Source organism: Miniopterus natalensis, chromosome 14, assembly GCF_054644295.1.
Source record: "Miniopterus natalensis isolate mMinNat1 chromosome 14, mMinNat1.hap1, whole genome shotgun sequence".
Lineage (NCBI taxonomy): Eukaryota > Metazoa > Chordata > Mammalia > Chiroptera > Miniopteridae > Miniopterus > Miniopterus natalensis.
The window spans coordinates 36,586,352-36,604,409 of NC_142094.1; the positions used below are offsets into that span (position 1 = coordinate 36,586,352).

Below are 18,058 nucleotides of genomic sequence, written 5' to 3' on the forward strand. Positions count from 1 at the left end.
CATTACCCTTTACAGGCAATCCTCCTCAGATATCTTTTACTCCTTGGTCTAAGGCCAATCAAAGGGCCAATATTTGAGAATTTCTTAAATCCGGGCAGGATCTTCAAGTTTTTGTAAATGGATCACCTCCTGAGCCCAATGAGAGAGGGGATCCCTTCCTACCCAAATCCAGACCAATTGGCACTGATCCTTTTTTTCCAAGGAGAGCTATTGCCTGTGTCCTAAGGACTTGGCCTGGCTTTCTGCAGGCTGTCAGTTCTTTCTCTCGACTATCAGAGGGAATGACTCTGGAAGTTAATAATTTCTGCACACTCTTGAGTCCATGGAATTGTTTAATACTGCCAGAAATATTTACTATTTTTCCTGACTAAAACTTGAAAAGACATTGGAAAGGATTTAATAACTATGATCAGAAATTTGGACAAACTGGATCCTGAGATTCAGAGCCTGATAGGAATTTTTTAAAGTTAAATAAAACTATGTGCCCAGAGGGAAGGAAGCAAATTAGAGATAATGCAGTTGGATGGGTAGATCAGCCTATGATGTCACTTAAATTACTACCCAGTTCTTTGGTAATTAAGAGTAACTGTCTTTATCTTACCAATCTTTGCAAACGAAACCAGAACTGCAGCTCGGGAAGCAGTTTAAAGCCCACCTCTATCATCCCCAACTCCTAAGACTGAAAAAGAAAAAAAGAAGTTTTTTTAAAAATACAAATGGCTATAAAACCACTCTTGCTTCCATAAGATTTAGTGTCTTCTCCACAAATATTGATAAGGAAAAGCCTCAACCATCTGAGTGTATAAACTTAACTTATAACCCATCTCATGGAGTTATTTTAAATCAAAGGCTACGAGTTCTCTGTTTGCATATGTCTGTGTGTTCATGTGTGTTGTGTGGTATTTTCTTCCTCTGCTTGGTATTGCTAATTTGTAAAAGACCTCTACTTAATTGTCTTAAACAAACATGCACTTATATAAAAGTTCTCAAAAACTAACCCAAATGCTTTTCAGGACCATGTGATCTGGGAAATACTTTACATTAAAGCTGGTTTGAGTTTGGCTTGGTTAAATAAACATGTCTTCAGTTATCGAAAGTAAATATAATACTTTCATTCTACCTGGCTTTACTGGTTGAGTAAGTTCATGTTATCAAGAGATAATAACTTCAGGTGATTTAACTGCTTTAATGTCTAAGGGAATTTTCAAGAGTGGTCTAAGTATGATTATTTCTATAGAGAATCCTCTTCTTAAATATCTGAGTGCTGGCATCGTAGGACTAAATTTCGGAGCCCACTCACATCACCACCTCCTGAAATGAGACACAACTGTCTAAGTGAATTGACCCATGCTCAAGACTGAAACTGGTTTAATGAGATACAGAACAATCTATCAATCCAAATTCTGGAATGTGAAACTTCCTGAGAGGCAGAACTGAAAGGGTTCCAAATAGGTGTCCCCAAAACGGGCCACTTGGGCATGTGAATGATTTTGAGCTGAAGGCAAAAAAGACCCTGTGGGATCATGAGAAACTTTCACCTCTCCCTTAAAGAATTTAAATTTGGGGTCTTGCCCGGCCGGGCATGGCTCAGCAGTTGAGGGTGAACCTAGGATCCAAGCAATCGGGGTTCGATTCCCGGTCAGGGCACATGCCCAGTGGTGGGCTTGATCAATGACTCTCTCACCATTGATGTTTCTATTTCTCTCTCTCCCTCTCCTTTCCTCTCTCTGAAATCAATAAAGATATATTTAAAATTAATTAATTAATTAATTAATTAATTTGGGGTCTTGCCCATAGTAAGAGTTACTACCAGAAATAACTTTCTATGACCTATCTACAGGGCAGGGCAAACTTCTAATTACTAAACATTTGTTCATATCATCCTGCAAATGACCTTCCTGCCCTCTGAAGCCCCAAGGATGTCTTGCCTCATCTTTAGCTCAGAACATCACATAAACTTCATATTCCCTTTCTGTCTGAACCTCTCATATATGTGGGGTCTCTGACTTGCTCATGTATATGGTTTCCCATACATACATATGTCATTAAGTTTTTCACTTCCTTGTTACTCTGTCTCATAGAGATTTAATTATTAGACCACCCTAAAGAACACAGAAGGGTTGCGGAAAACTCTCTTTCTCCCCCACAACACAACAGTAATCATTCTGAACCTCAGTTTTCTTGTGTGCCAAAAGGAAATGAAGTCTACCTGGAACAATAAATGAGGGATTAAATAAGGTCACAGGCTTTAAAGAGTGCTCAAAAATGGGAGCTGATATTGCTGTCTCTCACCACTTTTCCTCAAGCAGCACCAGAGGCATGTTTGCAAAATCTAACAGTGTCTTCATTTTATGTAGCTCCTTCAGGACTGGGTACAATCCTGCCCAAAGCAATATTGGGTTCTCAAATGTAGATGTCATTAGAATCACCTGGAGGCTTTTAAAACTCTAGCTGCAGATATTCTGATTTAATTGACCTGGACCGCGGCCAAGTAAACACTGGGTACTTTTTAAGGATTCCCCAGGATATTCTCATAGGAGCCCAGGTTGCTGAGCCTCCGCACTTGTCTGCATCAGATCAAGATCCCTAACAGCCCCACTAATCACTGGTGAGACACTAGGTTGGTTTCTTCTTGGTGCTTCCACACTGATACCTCTGGAATTCTCCCCTGACTCAACTCCTATTTCTCTCAAATTTCTTGACAATATCTGGTGTAAGTCTGATCTCATACCAGGTATATATACACTCGTATGACTTTACCAGTTGTTAAAATATTATAATACTTCCATACTAGCTGGCAAACAGCTGCTTCCCCAAGCTCCCTGAGTGGCCGCACCTCTCCGTCATTCAGCCCTATGACATCCACATCCACTGTGGTCACTGGTATTCATTAAATATTTTTAATATCATCCCTGGTGTTCATGACCTAGGGCTCTGCCCCAAAGCACTGAAATTTAGAGGGTGGAAACACTTGAAATAATGATTTGTAAAGATTATGGATAAGACCCTTTGCATACACAGTCACACCGCTTGCATCCTAACTTCATTCAGGTCTTTGTTAAAATGTCTTCATACCAGGGAGAATGCCTCAGACCACTCTATTTAAAATAGCACTTTTCTGCCTCACCTTACCATGTTTTATTTTGCTGCATGGCAGGAATTACTTCCTATTACCTTTTTAAAAATGTATGTGTTGTTTGACTCCCTCCACTAGATCCATGGTTCTGAGACCAAGGATTTGGTTGCTTTGTTAGCTCTCTAGTCCCAATGTGTTGAACAGTATCCATTCCATAGTAAGTGCTAATAAATATGTGCCAACAATAAATGAATAAAATAATTCACACACTACTAAAAAAATACTATGGATGAGAGAGAATATCTGCAAATCATAGATCTAATAAAGGATTTGGATCTATAATATATAAAGAACTCCTACAATTCAATAATAAAAACTAATTATAAAGTAGGGGAAATTTTATTTCATTTTATTGTTTTAATCCGTACCTGAGGATATTTTTGCCATTGCTTTTCAGAGAGAGTAGAAGGGAGGCAGAGTGGGTGAGGAGAGAAACATCAATGTGAGAGAGACACATGGATTGGTTGCCTCCCGCACGCACCCCAATCGGAGTTGGGGATTAAGCCTACAACTGAGATACATGCCCTTGGCTGGAAATGAACCTAGGACCCGTCAGTCCATGGGCCAACACTAACCACTGAGCCAAACTGGCTAGGGCGGTAGGAGAAATTTTAAATAAAAGTTTCACCAAAGAAGATACACAATTAGCTAATAAGGTGCTCAACATCATTAGCCAGTAAGAAAACACAAATTTAAATGACAATGAAATTCCACTACACACCCACTAGAGTAACTACAATAAAAAAAGCTGGCAAAAATAAGTGCTGATGTGAATGTGAAAGAACTAGAACTCCTGCCTTGGCCGGTTTTGCTCAGTGGTTAGAGCGTTGGCTTGAGGACTGAGGGTCCTGGGTTTGATTCCAGCCAAGGGCATGGAGGGTAGCTCAGTTGTAGGCTCAGTCCCCACCCCAGTGGGGGTGCATGCAGGAGGCAGCCAATCGATGTGCCTCTCTTATATCAATGTTTTCTCTCTCCCTCTCTCTTTCTCCCCCTTCCACTCTCTCTGAAAAAGCAATGGAAAAAATATCCTCCAATGAGGATAAAAAAATAAAAATTAAAAAAAGAAACTGGAACTCCCATACACTGCTTTTAGCAATGTACAAGCACTTTGGAAAACAGGCAGAGTTGTAGAAAATTAAACATGTACTTAAAGTTATCTACCCAAGAGAAATAAAAGCAATGTCCACAGAAAGACTTGTATACAAATGTTCATAACAGAACTATTTATAAGTGAAAAAAATTAATATATCCATAAAATAGAATACCATTCAGTAAAAAAAAATTAAAAAGCAATATACTGATACATACTACTATATGGATGAACCTCAAAACTATGCCAAGTGAAAGATACAAAAGACCACATTGTATGACTCTACTTATATTCAATTTCAAAAAAAAGGCAAATCTATAGAGACAAAAAGCAGACAAGTGTTTGCTTGGGACTAAAGGATGGGAATGGCTACTGACTAAAAGGTGCAGGAAATACTGGAAATGTTCCAGAACTGAACAGTGGTGATAGATACACAACTCTATAAATTCACTCAAATTCACTGATCTGTATACTTACAGTGAGTGAATTTTATGGTACGTAACTTATACTTCACTAAAGCTATTAAACAACAAAAAGATGAAATAAAAACCATAGTGGAAACACGTTTTCGCAACCATTGGGTTGCAGAGCCATGTGGCTATGAAGCGTTGTGTTCATTTGCACCCCTTCCCAGAAAATCTCTCCTACTCCCTAATTACTATTACCGACTCTTTACCCACCATGGCACACGGAGAAGCCTAGGGCTGGGGACCCAAAGTCAATAGGAATCTTCTAGGTTTGAGACCTTCTGTTTGAACAGTATACTCCATTCTCCCTTAACCTTTCCCACAAATCCACTGATTTGTGGATAATTCATAATTACAACCCCAAATTACCATGAAGGCTTAGCTTGACATCTAGTTTCTACTTCTAGGGTCTACCCACACCCAATCATCCTTTTGAGTGAATTCCCGTGCTCACTTTTGCCCTAGACAATAGCTTTAGTTCAGCCTTAATCCTCAAAGTATAACCCTGAGACAAAAAAAAACTAAATACCATCCCAGACCCCAAGCCAAGAACCACATTCAGACTGGCACCTGCTGGCTTCCCACTAGTTCTGGGGAGGGGTGAAATTCAGGCAGCATCTCCCCAGCTAAAAGGTATACCCCAGGGGCTCTCAGCCTTCTTCAAAAATGAGGACCCCTTTTAAATGTCAAAACATTTTTCAAACCCACACTTAGTAGTAATTGTACTTTTGGTATAAGTTGATAACAAAAAGCTACTGTGATGGCTCAAATGCTCTTAAGTAAATTTGCATTTTATTAATCATAACAGCATCTACATTTATCAGAAAGGAAAATCTGCTATTTTTTAAAAAGGGAGAAATATTCCAGCTGCTTCTGCATTCTGGGAAAGTGCAGAATTCACCTGGGGGGGTCATCCTTTTGCTCAGGATAACACTGCTCTGAAAGGGAAGGCTCTAGGCCAATCTGATAAGAGAAATAGAGGCTGAAGAGAAATACATTATTCTGCATAATAAGATAATAAAGGTCTTTTAAGTTGCTCCAGGATGCCTTTTAAAAAGTGATAGCTTTTAGATTTGTTTACATTGTGTGGGGGAGTGGGGTGGGCAAAGTGGGGGAGAAGGACCCTAACACATTGAAAGACTTGTTGGGGGTGGGGAGGAAGTTTTGGTGGGCAGAGGAGTTAAATGCATATTCAGACCACCACTACTGCTTGGAGCAAGGACCTAGAGGCTGCCAGAATTCCAAGCCCCCAAGATGGGAATATCCTATATAGGAAATGGGGATCCTGAAAATTTTCTTGAGTTATATCTTTAGAATCATAAGAACTACAAGTGAGTTCTACAAATATTGGGAGAAGATCCCAAGCATCTGAACTAGTACAGCACATGATCAAACATTAGCAGAGGCCCTACAGGACAAGTCTGGTGATTCAAAGGACAGCTGTAACATCCTAACACTACAATAAAGAAAATAGTCTCCAAACTTACCAAAAAAGCACTCTTGTATATACATTTTTAATTTTTATTTAACCACCAAAACAGCCTATGAGAAAAGTATTATCAACTCAACCTTACAAGGTGAAAATTGAGGCTCCAGGAGAATAAAATGATGTCTTACAGCTGTTAACCTAAGACTAGAAGGTCAAAGTGAGAGGCAACAAGCAATTCAGGAAGCACCGATTCAAGCAGAAACTCAAACAGTGCTCCGACTAGGAGGTGAAGGCAAGGGGTGCTATGAGACAGAGAGGGGGAATAATTACATGACTAAAGGGGGGGGGGAAGTCACAGGACCTAAAAGGAAGGAGTCATGTATGTAGCAAGGGCCACCTTGAGAGGAGCAGGGACTTCCAGTCAACGGATGCAGTCAGTGCAAGGTGACCATACAGGAAGTGTATCTATAGATAACAGCAAAGTTCCCCGAGTTTTTTGTAAAAATAGGATTATGTAGTCATAAAAAGACACAGGCCAAAATAATGCCTTTTGAGAAGAATCCAATTTTCTTTTTCTAAATTATATTTTTCAAATAGCATTATATGATGATTGATTTTTATTTTATTTAGATTTGATTTGATTTTCAATGCGTAAGAGTCCTATTTTCAAAATGAACAATTTCTCCACTGAAAGCTATTAATTTCATCTTGTCTAAGGTGATAATTCTTCGACTTTATTTAATGTGTAGCCCCAGTAAAAATCTCTAACTGATGGTTGGCATTTTGGTAACCCTAGAAAGTCGTGTGAAGGAGAATTTCAGAGTCAGAATGAAGGACAAGGAAGGTAATTCTGGTAAAAGTTATTAACAACTCCCCAAGAAATTATTTTTTAAAAATATGTCTTTATTGATTTCAAAGAGAGGAAGGGAGAAGGAGAGAGAGAGAGAAACATCAATGATGAGAGTTACTGATCGGCCGCCTCCTGCACACCCCCCACCAGAGCCCGAGCCCAAAACCTGGGCATTTGTCCTCACCGGGAATCAAACTGTGATTTCCTGGATCCTAGGTCAAGTCTCAACTGCTGAGCGATGCCAGCCAGGCTCCCCAAGAAATTTTTGATAAGTAAATGCCCAGCAAAGGATTAAATGTTACCTTGTACAGTTAGACCCTATGCTACATGCTGACCATCTCACTGAATCTTCCCAACAGCCACATGCGATAGGCTCTATTATCCCCATTTTACAAATAAGTAAAGGCTTAGAGAGTTTGATCAGGTACCCAGGGTAGAACCTGGAATCAAACTCAGATGTGTCTGATTTCAGAGCTGGTGTCCTCTTACGCTTCACAGAGAAGGGAATGGAAAATATGGTCAATCCTAGTAGGTCATGTATCTTTTTTAAAAGATGAAAATCAAACAACATATGCTAGACCTTAGAGGTTCACCTAGGAGCATAATATCAGCACCTTGAAATATTCTGCATAATAGGACAGGGGCTGACGTTGGCATGTTGGTCCCTACCCATTCCTAACTGCTCAGAAGTTCCAGGTTTGGCATGCCAGATGTCAAGTGAGGTCAAGTTGTCCCCCCAAATTACCAAAAATACACAATCACAGAATGTTACAACTGGAAGGAACCTGGACTAGTTCACATCTCCAGGTCTACTCTCTACCCTTCTCCACTCTGTTCTCTTTCCTAGGAAACTAATATTCTCTCTGGCTTCTAATGTTCTCTCTGGCCAACTGCAAGTCCAGGGAAGAAAATCAAAGGGAGATCCTACCCTTCCCAAGTTTACCAGACTTATTTATTCATTCAGAAATGTTTCTGCATCCCAACCAGGGTACATGATCCTATAGAAGGTTAATCAGACATGGTTCAAGCCTAAAGTGCTTCTTACTCTAGTAACATATTCATTAATTCATCTACCCATTCATTCCACTAATATGGTTAGTACCTACTGTGTGCCAGGAACTTTGTAAGTGGTGGGAAGTAGAAGTGAAAAATGAAGTCAAAGCTCTTTGCAATTCTAATGGAATTTGAGACACGTACATAAATAATTAGGGTCCAATGCCGCAGATACAGGGCTGAAATCTAGGCTTCCTGACTTTAGGGGAGTAGCTATCAGCAAAACTTCTTGAAAGAGCTGTTTCTAGGCACTGTCTACTTCTTTCTCTCTTCACCTCACTCCAGCTGGGCTTCCATTCCACTGCTTCTTCTCAAGATCACCAGCCACTTCAAGGTCACCAAATTGATTGGTCCATTTTTCTAGCCCTATCTTACAACAGCATTTGACACAGTTAATTTTATCTTTGTCAAAACACATTTCCCTTAACTTCCATGACAGCACACTCTCCAGGTTTTCCTCAAATTTCACTGGCCATCCCTTTTTAGACTTGGTTATCTCCTCCTCTCCTCTTGACCTCTAAATATTTTATCTCCCTAAGGCTTGGTATCCAGACTCCTTTTCCTACCTCTTATCTTCCACCCTATGGCTTTAAATATCATCTGCAGTGACACACAAATTTGTATTTCTAATCTTGACTTCTGCCTGGAACTCTAGACTCCTATCGAACTTACTGATGTCAAACTTACCATTCAAAACAGAACTCTAGATTTTACCACCAGTTCAACCGCTCCCCCATTCAATAAACGGCAGCACCATCTACAGAGCTGCTTAAGCCAAAAGCACAAAGCCATTCTTTCTTCATCTCTGCCCCTTACTCCCCACATCCAGTCCATCAGTCAGCCCTGCCAGTGCACCTCCCAGGCTGACCTGGAATCCCTCCACTTTCCTCCCTCACTACTCCCAATTACCTCTTACCCTGGTTACTGCAGAGGCCTTCCAACTGCTCTCCCAGCTTTCGCCCTCACTCCTCTCCATTTCATTTCACAAAGTAACCACAGTGAGCTATTAAAACCATAAATCAGATCATGTCACCCTAAACTTCGAACTTTCCAATGATTCCACTGCACTTAGAATAAAATACAAACTCTTTACCTGACCCGAATCCCAGTATGATTTGTGACCAAGGCTCTAATCCCATCTCCTTCGAGGCTTTCCTTTGAACCTGCCACTCAGCAGCTCAAGCCTTTACATCAGCTGCTGCCTCTTTCCTGGAATGTTCTTCCTCCTAATCCTCACATAGGCAGCTCTACCATTTCGTTTGCACCTTGATGTATATGTCACCTCCTCCGAAAGGCCTTCCATGATCTCCCACTCTAACACACTGTTCCATTTTCATTCTCCTTGTGGCACTTATTACTAATGAATTTGTGTGTGTGTGTGTGTGTGTGTCTGTAGATCTGTGCACTTTAATTTCTCTGTTTCTTGCTTTCTTCTTACTGGAATATGAGATTCAAGAGAGAAAAGGCCTCATTCACCTTGTTTAGGATATTAAGGGTAACCAATGAAGGTTAAATAATCAATAGATATTGAAGAAGTAAACAGATAACCCCCCTATGACTCCCATAATAAGGCAATTTTGATATGTTAAGAAGTTGCTAATAAAGGACTATCACCTTTGTGACACAGAAAGGAAGCCAGAGTGGTAGGTGCCTGCAGTATCCAGAAAACTATCATGGATGAAACTGCAAGGCAATCTCTTTGTCAAAATGGAAGAATTTTCAAAGACGTTTATTGAGATTATCAGAGATTATTTTTCAAACCAAACATACAGAATGTACATTTCCCTAAAATAAAATTCTGAAATATTCAGGCAGCTGAATCAGATTGATTATACATGGGTTAGAGTATGTCATTTAAGTCTCCCCATGTTTAACCACAAATACTGATATCTCCCTTTAGGTGGATTGTTCCACCCGATGTTCCAAATGAAAGAACCATTTCGAAGGAAGAGAGCTGTCCAGCTGCATCTCTGAATGAGTGGGAAATACCAGAATGCCCAGAAACATAGGATGCTTAGAAATCTCAGTAGCACAGAGGCCATGATGAAAGCAAGACTGCAAACCCCCTAAGTGGGCAAAGATCAACCTCTCCAAATAGAGGCACTGGAGATGTCCCCCCAAAGGTCCACAGCTGCTCAGCCGCCAGAGGTTGGCATCCTGTGCTCCAACGCACACCACCAGAAGAGTGGGCACGGAGGTCTGACCTGGGAGCCATCATTTTGCAGCAGTCCTTAACAAGAATTCTTCGAGCAAGGCTGTTAAAAAACAGACCACAGAGTACCTGGGTTTTTATTGATGGAAGTGCTCAAATAACCCGTTTGCAGCCAGAAGCTAAATGACTCATAAACTCCTTCAAGAAAGGTCATATCACACAGGGACTGATTGCAAAGCAATTTGTATAACCTAACTTTTTAAAGATGCAAGTTTTCTGATATAGAAATAAAATAATTTATGCTCAATAGGTTATCTCTTGAACACAGGGCTAATGTCTTTATTCACTCTTTGTATCCCCACAGTACTTATATATCTAGTAGAAAAATAACAATTTGCTTATTAAATAAATCTCCCCCCCCACACACACACACACCCCTGGCCTCTCTATTAGGGTTCAATGCTCGGATCCTATCTTAAACCTATGAAGTAGTGGATCCTGATATTCCATAATGACTTCACCTCAACCCTAACCCAAAAGCTAACAGATGGGTTGGAGTGGGGGGTGCCCTGGGTCAACATTGGAGGTGAGTGCTAGGAAGAAAAAAATGCAAGGAGTTATAAAACTTTAAGATAGTCTAGGGACTCCAGGAATACTTTCATGAGACAATAACATCTAATCAAGGACCTGTCCGAAGAGTGATAAAAATTAAACAGTCAAGGAGGTAGAAAAGTGTGCTGGGGGTGAAAAGGCTCAGGCAACAAAAGGACTTGAGAAGGCCCTGAAAGTCAAAATGTCAAAAACCTGAAAGACCACTTGAGTTTCCAGAATAGAGGGGGTGGGAATGGGGGCACAGGGGAGGGAGATAGATAATTGGTAGGTTGATTGATAGATGATAGATGATGATAGATAGATGACAGATAGATAGATGATAGATAGATAGATGATGTTAGATAGATAGATGATAGATAGATGATGATAGATGATGATAGATAGATAGATAGATAGATAGATAGATAGATAGATAGATAGATAGATAGATGATAGATAGATAGATAGATGATAGATAGATAGATGATAGATAGATAGATAGATAGATGATAGAGATAGATGATAGATAGATGATAGATAGAGAGATAGAGAGATAGAGATAGATGATAGATAGATGATAGATAGAGAGATAGAGAGATAGAGAGAGACAGAGACAGAGACAGAGACAGAGACAGAGAGAGAATTGAATCAAATCGTGGGGAGAAGTCAGCAAACTCTAGCAGGTCAAATCTGGCCATTGCCTGTTTCTATATAGACCCCCAGCTAAAAATGGATTTTATGCCCTGGCCAGGTGGCTCAGTTGGTTGGAGAATCATCCTGTACACCAGGAGGTTGTGGGTTCGATCACCAGTCAGGGCCCTACTGGTTGTTCATATTACTATTTCTTTCTTTCTCTCTCTCTCCTCTCCCTGCCCCCTTCCTCTCTCTCTAAGATCAATAAAAACATATTCTTGGGTGAAGATTGAAAAAAAAAAGAATGGATTTTATATTTTAAAACAGTTCAAAAATCAAAAATAATAATTAATGACATGAAAATTATATGAAATTAAGTTTCAGTATTCACAAATAAAGTTTTATTAGAGCACAGCCATGCCCATAACTTCACATATTGTCTAGGCTGCTTTCAGGTTGCAATGGCAGAGGTGAGTAGCTATAACAGATATCATAGATTCCACAAGCCTAAAATATTTACATTCTTGTCCTTTACAGATAAAACTTTGCCAATCCCCAATCCAGTGAAATAGGCAAAGTCAGATTATACAATTTTCTAGTTCAATAAAAAATGAAGGATCTTATCCAAAGAGCAGAGAGATTAACCCACTAAAAAGTTTGAAGGAGGAGAACCACAATCCAATAGTGCCCAAACTTGTCTGCATATTGGACTAATTTAGGGAGCTTCCAAAACATGGATGCCTAAGTCCCAGCCCCAGCTGCATTAGTTGGGCTTGTATATGGCCTAGGTGTGGGCCTCACCTCTGAAGATTCCTAGGTGATTCTAATATGCAGGTAAGTTTGGGAACCATAGATAAAATCACATTTACATTTTTAAAAGATCCCCCTAACTCAGGTGTCCTACCGCTGGCTACACATTAGAATCACCTGGGGGATATTTTCAAACATACTGAGGCCCAAGCCCACCCAGACCAATTAAATCAGGATCTCGAGAGGTGGGCTCCAAGCATTGGTATTTTTTTTTAATTGCCCAGGTGATTCTAATGTGCAGGTAGGATTACATACTCTGCATTAACATGGGTAAGGGCAGTTACAGGGAGACCCCCAGGAAGCTACTCTGAATGGTCCAAACAAAAGATGACAGGGGCTGCTGGTGCTGGGAACCCGGGGAGAAAGTAAGTGGAGGGACAATCAGCAGGACTTGGGGATTGGCTGGTGAGGGTGAGGGGCTGGGTGGGAAGTTTCAAAGATGATATCCAAACGGTTAGCAATGCAACCGTGTGCAGACTGATGTTTACTGGGATGGGGACCTTGGAAGAGGAAAATGTTTGGGAGCTAAGTACAGTAGCTCTGTTTTGAAATATTGTTTAAAAGGAGGGTGCTTATGATGGACTTAGTGAGATTAAGACTGTAGGGGAGGCTGAAATCAAATTATAAAGAGCCTCAAATGCTATCTTCTAACACTCTTCTCATGCAGCAGACAACGGCTGCAATGATGTAGGAGGGCACACATGGGCTTCTGATTCAGATGCCGTTCCTGTCACATACAGTGTGTGCATTTCCTCAGTTTCCTCATCTACAACATGGGATTAAAAATATTCATACTCTTGTCTTGTTTACCTTCATCCAGCAAGACACTCAATGACAGACACTCAATAAATAGTCGTACAGGAGGGTTAGGAAGATTAAAGAAGATACCACACGTAAAGTCTTTGGGAATTTATATAGCACAAAAAGCCCTCAAAAATGACAGCTGTTATTCCTGAAGGGTTTCCAAAGGAGAATGGCACAGTGACTCCCTTACAGTGATGTTTCAGGAGGTGTATGCGGCCATCCGTGGGAAAGATGAGCGAGTGAGGTAAGAAATCGGCCCTGAGGTTCAGCAGTTGGGGTTGAGTTCAGCTGCCTGTGACAGATAACATAATGGTGTATGTTCATCAGTTAGTAAGAAGTCAGGGTTCCAGCAATCCTTGTGGCGTCCACAATCCCCAGGAACCCCCAAGCGTGGCCCCGGTTGTACATCTTGACCAAGACGACGGCCAGAGCTCCAGCCACCATGCTCACATTCCAGGCAACAAGGCGGAGGAAAAGAGGAAGGGGCACACACCAACTGTCTTGAGAAGGAAATTTCCAAGAAGCCAAAACACAATACAGATTCTACTAACATCTCTTGGATCTCTTGGGTGAAGATTTATTCACATGGCCACACCTAGCTGCAGGGGACACTAGGAAACATACTATTTATTCTGGGCCGCCCTAGTCCCAGGCACAAACAGGAATTCCTATAACTAAGGGGGAAGGGGAGGGTGGGGTCGGAACGGCAGCCCGCAGCATCTGCACAGGGTGAAGCTCACGGCCCTGGGCTTCTCCACGCCGCGACGCCCCCTGGCGTGCCATCCTGCCCCGTAAGGCACTCGCGGCCTGGTTCACGGCCTCCAGGCTCTCGGCATCTGCTGCTCCCCTCACCTGGAGGCTCTGCTGCCTTTTCATCACCTGTCTACTTCAACATGCCTTTTAAGACCTAAGTCAGGGTCACCTCCTTCATCGTGACCCATATCAAAACTTTTACTGTTTTCCTTACATATATACGTGTGTACACAAATACATGGCACTTGAATAGGCTTTGAACACAGGTCCCACCCATACACACTGTGTCCCTGCATAAGTGGCTTCCTGCTCCAGTTCCTCCTACGTCAAGTGGGGATAAAAAAGCCCACCTCACAGGCTATAGGAAGGATCAGAGGAGATTTAAATATGTGGAAAGTGATCTGTGAACCATAAAGCGCTAAACATCTACTAGCTGCTAGCATTTCGACCCCGGGTGCTACTTCCTGTTAAGGAACATAAGAAACAAAAGTAGTTTGTGGGAAATGCTACCTCACCAAAGGACAGAGCAGAAGACCTGTTTCTCCCCCCCCCCCCCCCCCCGGCCTCCCCATCGCGAAGTGAGAAGAGGATTCTTTCAACTCTTAAAGTGTATCTACAAGCTGAAAATTAATTTTAGAGATGAGCAAGGATGACTTCCTTCAAAGAGAAAGGCGACCCAGAGAAGCCAGAATGCCCCTGCTCTGCTGATCACAGCGGAATTAAAGCCAAGAGCAGAGCTCAGATCATCGAAGCAAATGAGTCATCGAACCTGGCGAGGAAGCAAGGCTTCGGCCAGACACCAGTCAGAACTGAAGATTATGGCTCTTGCGAATAAGCCAGATGAGTTCCTGTAACCGTGAAGAACACAACGCTGACCCCTGTCCCCACACATGAAGCTAAAACCGAATGGCTGCTGAGAGCATTAAAGCAGTAACTGCGTCTGCTCGGATTAATCAGACCTCTCTCATGCACATCCGAATGCACCTCACGAGATGTCAGCAAATAAATACTCTTGTCCCTTTTATTATAAAACAAAATACATATGCAGAAAAGTGCCTGAAACATGTATGCATAGTCAGCAGTAATTTTAAAAGTTAACACTCATGCAACTATCACCACAGTTAAGAGCTAAAGCGTTACACGGACTCGGAAGCACGCCTCTCTGATCACAGCCCTCTCCCTCCCGCCGAGAAGGAATCACTATCCTCATTCTCACGATATAGATTTCCTTCCTTTTCTTTATATTTTCAGTTATATGTGTCCCTAAACGATGTTGTCTGTTTTAAATTTTTACATGAATAGAAGCACATTATGTGTTCTTTTGTTCTCTTTGCTTCTTCTGCTCAGTATTACGTTTGTGAACTGAAATATTTATGGGTGAAATGACATGATGTCTGAAATCTGATTTAAAATACGGCAGAGGGAGGAGCTGCAAAGTATACATTGAATAGATTGGCCATAAACTAATTATTGTTAAAGCTAGGTTATGGATACAGTAGGCTGTTTATAATATATTCTTGACTTATTTTTTTCCTTTTTTAAATTGATTTGAGAGATGAAGGAAGAGGGAGAGAGAACCACCGATCGGTTGCCTCCTGTATGCGCCCTGGCCAGGGACTGAACCGCGACCTGGGCATGTGCCCTGACGAGGAATCGAACCAGCCATCTCTTGGGGTACGGGATGATACTCCAACCAACTGAGCCACACTAGCCAGGGCTATACTCTTGACTTTTAAATGTATTTCAAAATTTTTATACTAAAAAATTGTTTATATTGCTTTGTGAGATTTGTTTTAGCTACAATTTGTTCGTTTTTGTTGCTTTAGCAGGGGTGGGGAAACTTTTTTCTGCCAAGGGCCATTTGGATATTTATAACATCAGTCAAGGGCCATAAAAAATTATTGTTGCTATGAAAAAAGCTCCTAGGTTTATTAAATTTCTAATCCTGCCTGCAGTTGCCTGGTAGATCCAGACCAAATGATTTTGTGGGCCTTCTACTGCCCGCAGGCCAGACGTTCCCCATCCCTGCTTTATAGTAGCAATTCTCTAATTAAGGTGCCCAAACCAAGAGCATCAGAATCATCCAGGAATTTGTCTGAAATGCAAACTATTAGGCTCCACCCCAAATTTACTAAATTGGAAACTCTTGGGGTGGCACCCAATAATCTGTGTTTTAGTGAGCTCTCTGGATAGTTCTGATGCGCACTCAAGTTTGACAACCCCTGCTGAGTAGTATTCTATTGTGTGACTGTACCACAATATATTTATCTATTTTACTATTGATACATATATGTATTTTTTCAAGTTTGAGACCCTTGTCACAAAGAGTCTCTCTGATATATACCTAGCGGTAAAATAACAGAATCATAGGATGTATCTTCAATATGGCACAATAATGCGAACTATTTTCACAGTGGTTTACCAATTCACAATTCCACTAGCAACATCTGAAAGTTCCCTTTGCTCTCCATCCGTGCCAATACTTGGTATTTTTCAGACATCTTAATTATTGCCATTCTAGAGGGTTGAACACTTTTAAGCTTTCCAACTTGGGATCAAAAAACATATATTAGGGAATAGAACTCAAGACATAAAGTCCTAGTTTTGCAAATATATTAGTTGGTGAGTTTGCATGGAATGAGCCTGATGTAGGAAAGTTGGCATGATAGCAAAACTAAAAAAGGTCAACATGACAATACTATGGAATATAGTACAAAATATTGTTGGGGAGTAAGATGGGAACAAATCAGGGACCTTCTAGATGTGCTAAAGAGTTTTAATCTTATTCCAAGGGAAATGAAAAGCCAATGAACGGTTTTAAGCAGGAAATTTACATGATTATACTTCTATATTTGCACATATTTAAAATATTTCAGGCCCGCATCTACTTCTAGCTTTGATAGGGCTGCTTGATGCTTCAGACCAATGCTTCTGATGAAAACAACTAGAAAAGCTAGACAAAGGACACACACACACACACACACACACACACACTCTGAAAGGCATGATAGAGTTGTTGAGATAACCAGGAGAAGAGAAGACAAAATCCTGAAAAAGAGAGAACCACAGAGACACAAGCCTAAATTCTGCAGTCACTGTTTCCCATGGGACATTTTCCAAAACTCTATCAAAAACTTTCAAAACTGAAGCCCAGTGAAAACTGCAAAATGGAAAGGTGAGGGGTTAAGGGGCAGAAGATCCAGGGAAAGTGTGTCAGCAGAGTTGCTATTAAGAGGCAAAAATACCAGAAGAAATTTTGGTAGTCTCTTGAGGACAGAAAGACAAAAATTAGAGACCTGAGTGGCCAAAATCCCAGTAAGAACAGAAAACTAAGCCCAACACTTAGCTGGTATCCCCCTACACACATCTGCTGAATTCTGAAGCTGTACAGGGCAGGAGGCTAAGAAGCCACGGAGAAAGCTCCCAAAAAGCTTTCAGTAGGAATTTTGACAGTCTCACAGTGCGGAGAAGAGAAAAACTAAGAGTTCTGAACTAACCAGGGCGAGAAGTCATTGAGAACACCCATGCTCGTAGCTAAAATCCCAAGAAGGCTACACCCTACAAAGAGGTATCAGCCGGTGGCAGACAGAGCTTTATCAAAACTGAAACACAGAGGTCAGCTCAGTTCCTAATTGGATTACAATAATCAGTTCCCCAATATGCATGCCTAGCAGCTATTTTCTCTGGAGGAAAATAACATTATCTACATCTACAATTTTTCATACAAAATGTTGAGTATATAATAAAAACTTACCAGGTATGCCAAGACACCGACCCAAAACCCTGAGGAGGGAAGAAAAACAGATCACACACAAAGAAACCACAAGTGATTCAGATATTGGAGTAGAAAAAGAGTTTAACTATGATTAATAGACCCAAAAATATTGTAACAAAGTGGAGAAACTAAATAAAAAGGCAGAGAATTTCATCAAAGAATTAGAATCAATAAACAGGATCAGATTCAAAAAAAGGGTCAAATAAAATTTCTAGGGCTGTAAAATTAAGAACTCAATAAGACTGAAAAGCAGATTAGATATAACAGAAGAGATAATAAATTGGAAGGCAGGTCAAAAATTTTTCAAAACTGAAGTCCAGTAAAAATTGCAAAATGGAAAATGAGTGTAAGAGATATGTAATCAAGGAAAAAGGTTTAAATTACATAAATTTAAAGACAGAAGAATAAAGAATGGGACAGTATAAGTATTTAAAGAGATAACAGCAAATTCATTAGAGACATCAATGTACAAATACAAAAATTACTAAGAACCCCTGCAGGGCTGACAGAACAAA

The 18,058-nt window shown here is 40.8% G+C and overlaps 1 protein-coding gene across 2 annotated transcripts in view; it reads right to left on the minus strand.

Moving 5' to 3' along the window:
• The window catches only part of HTR7 (5-hydroxytryptamine receptor 7), a 65,882-nt gene that overhangs the window by 41,960 nt on the left and 5,864 nt on the right, over positions 1-18,058 (minus strand). The gene's annotated exons all lie outside the window — the stretch shown is intronic.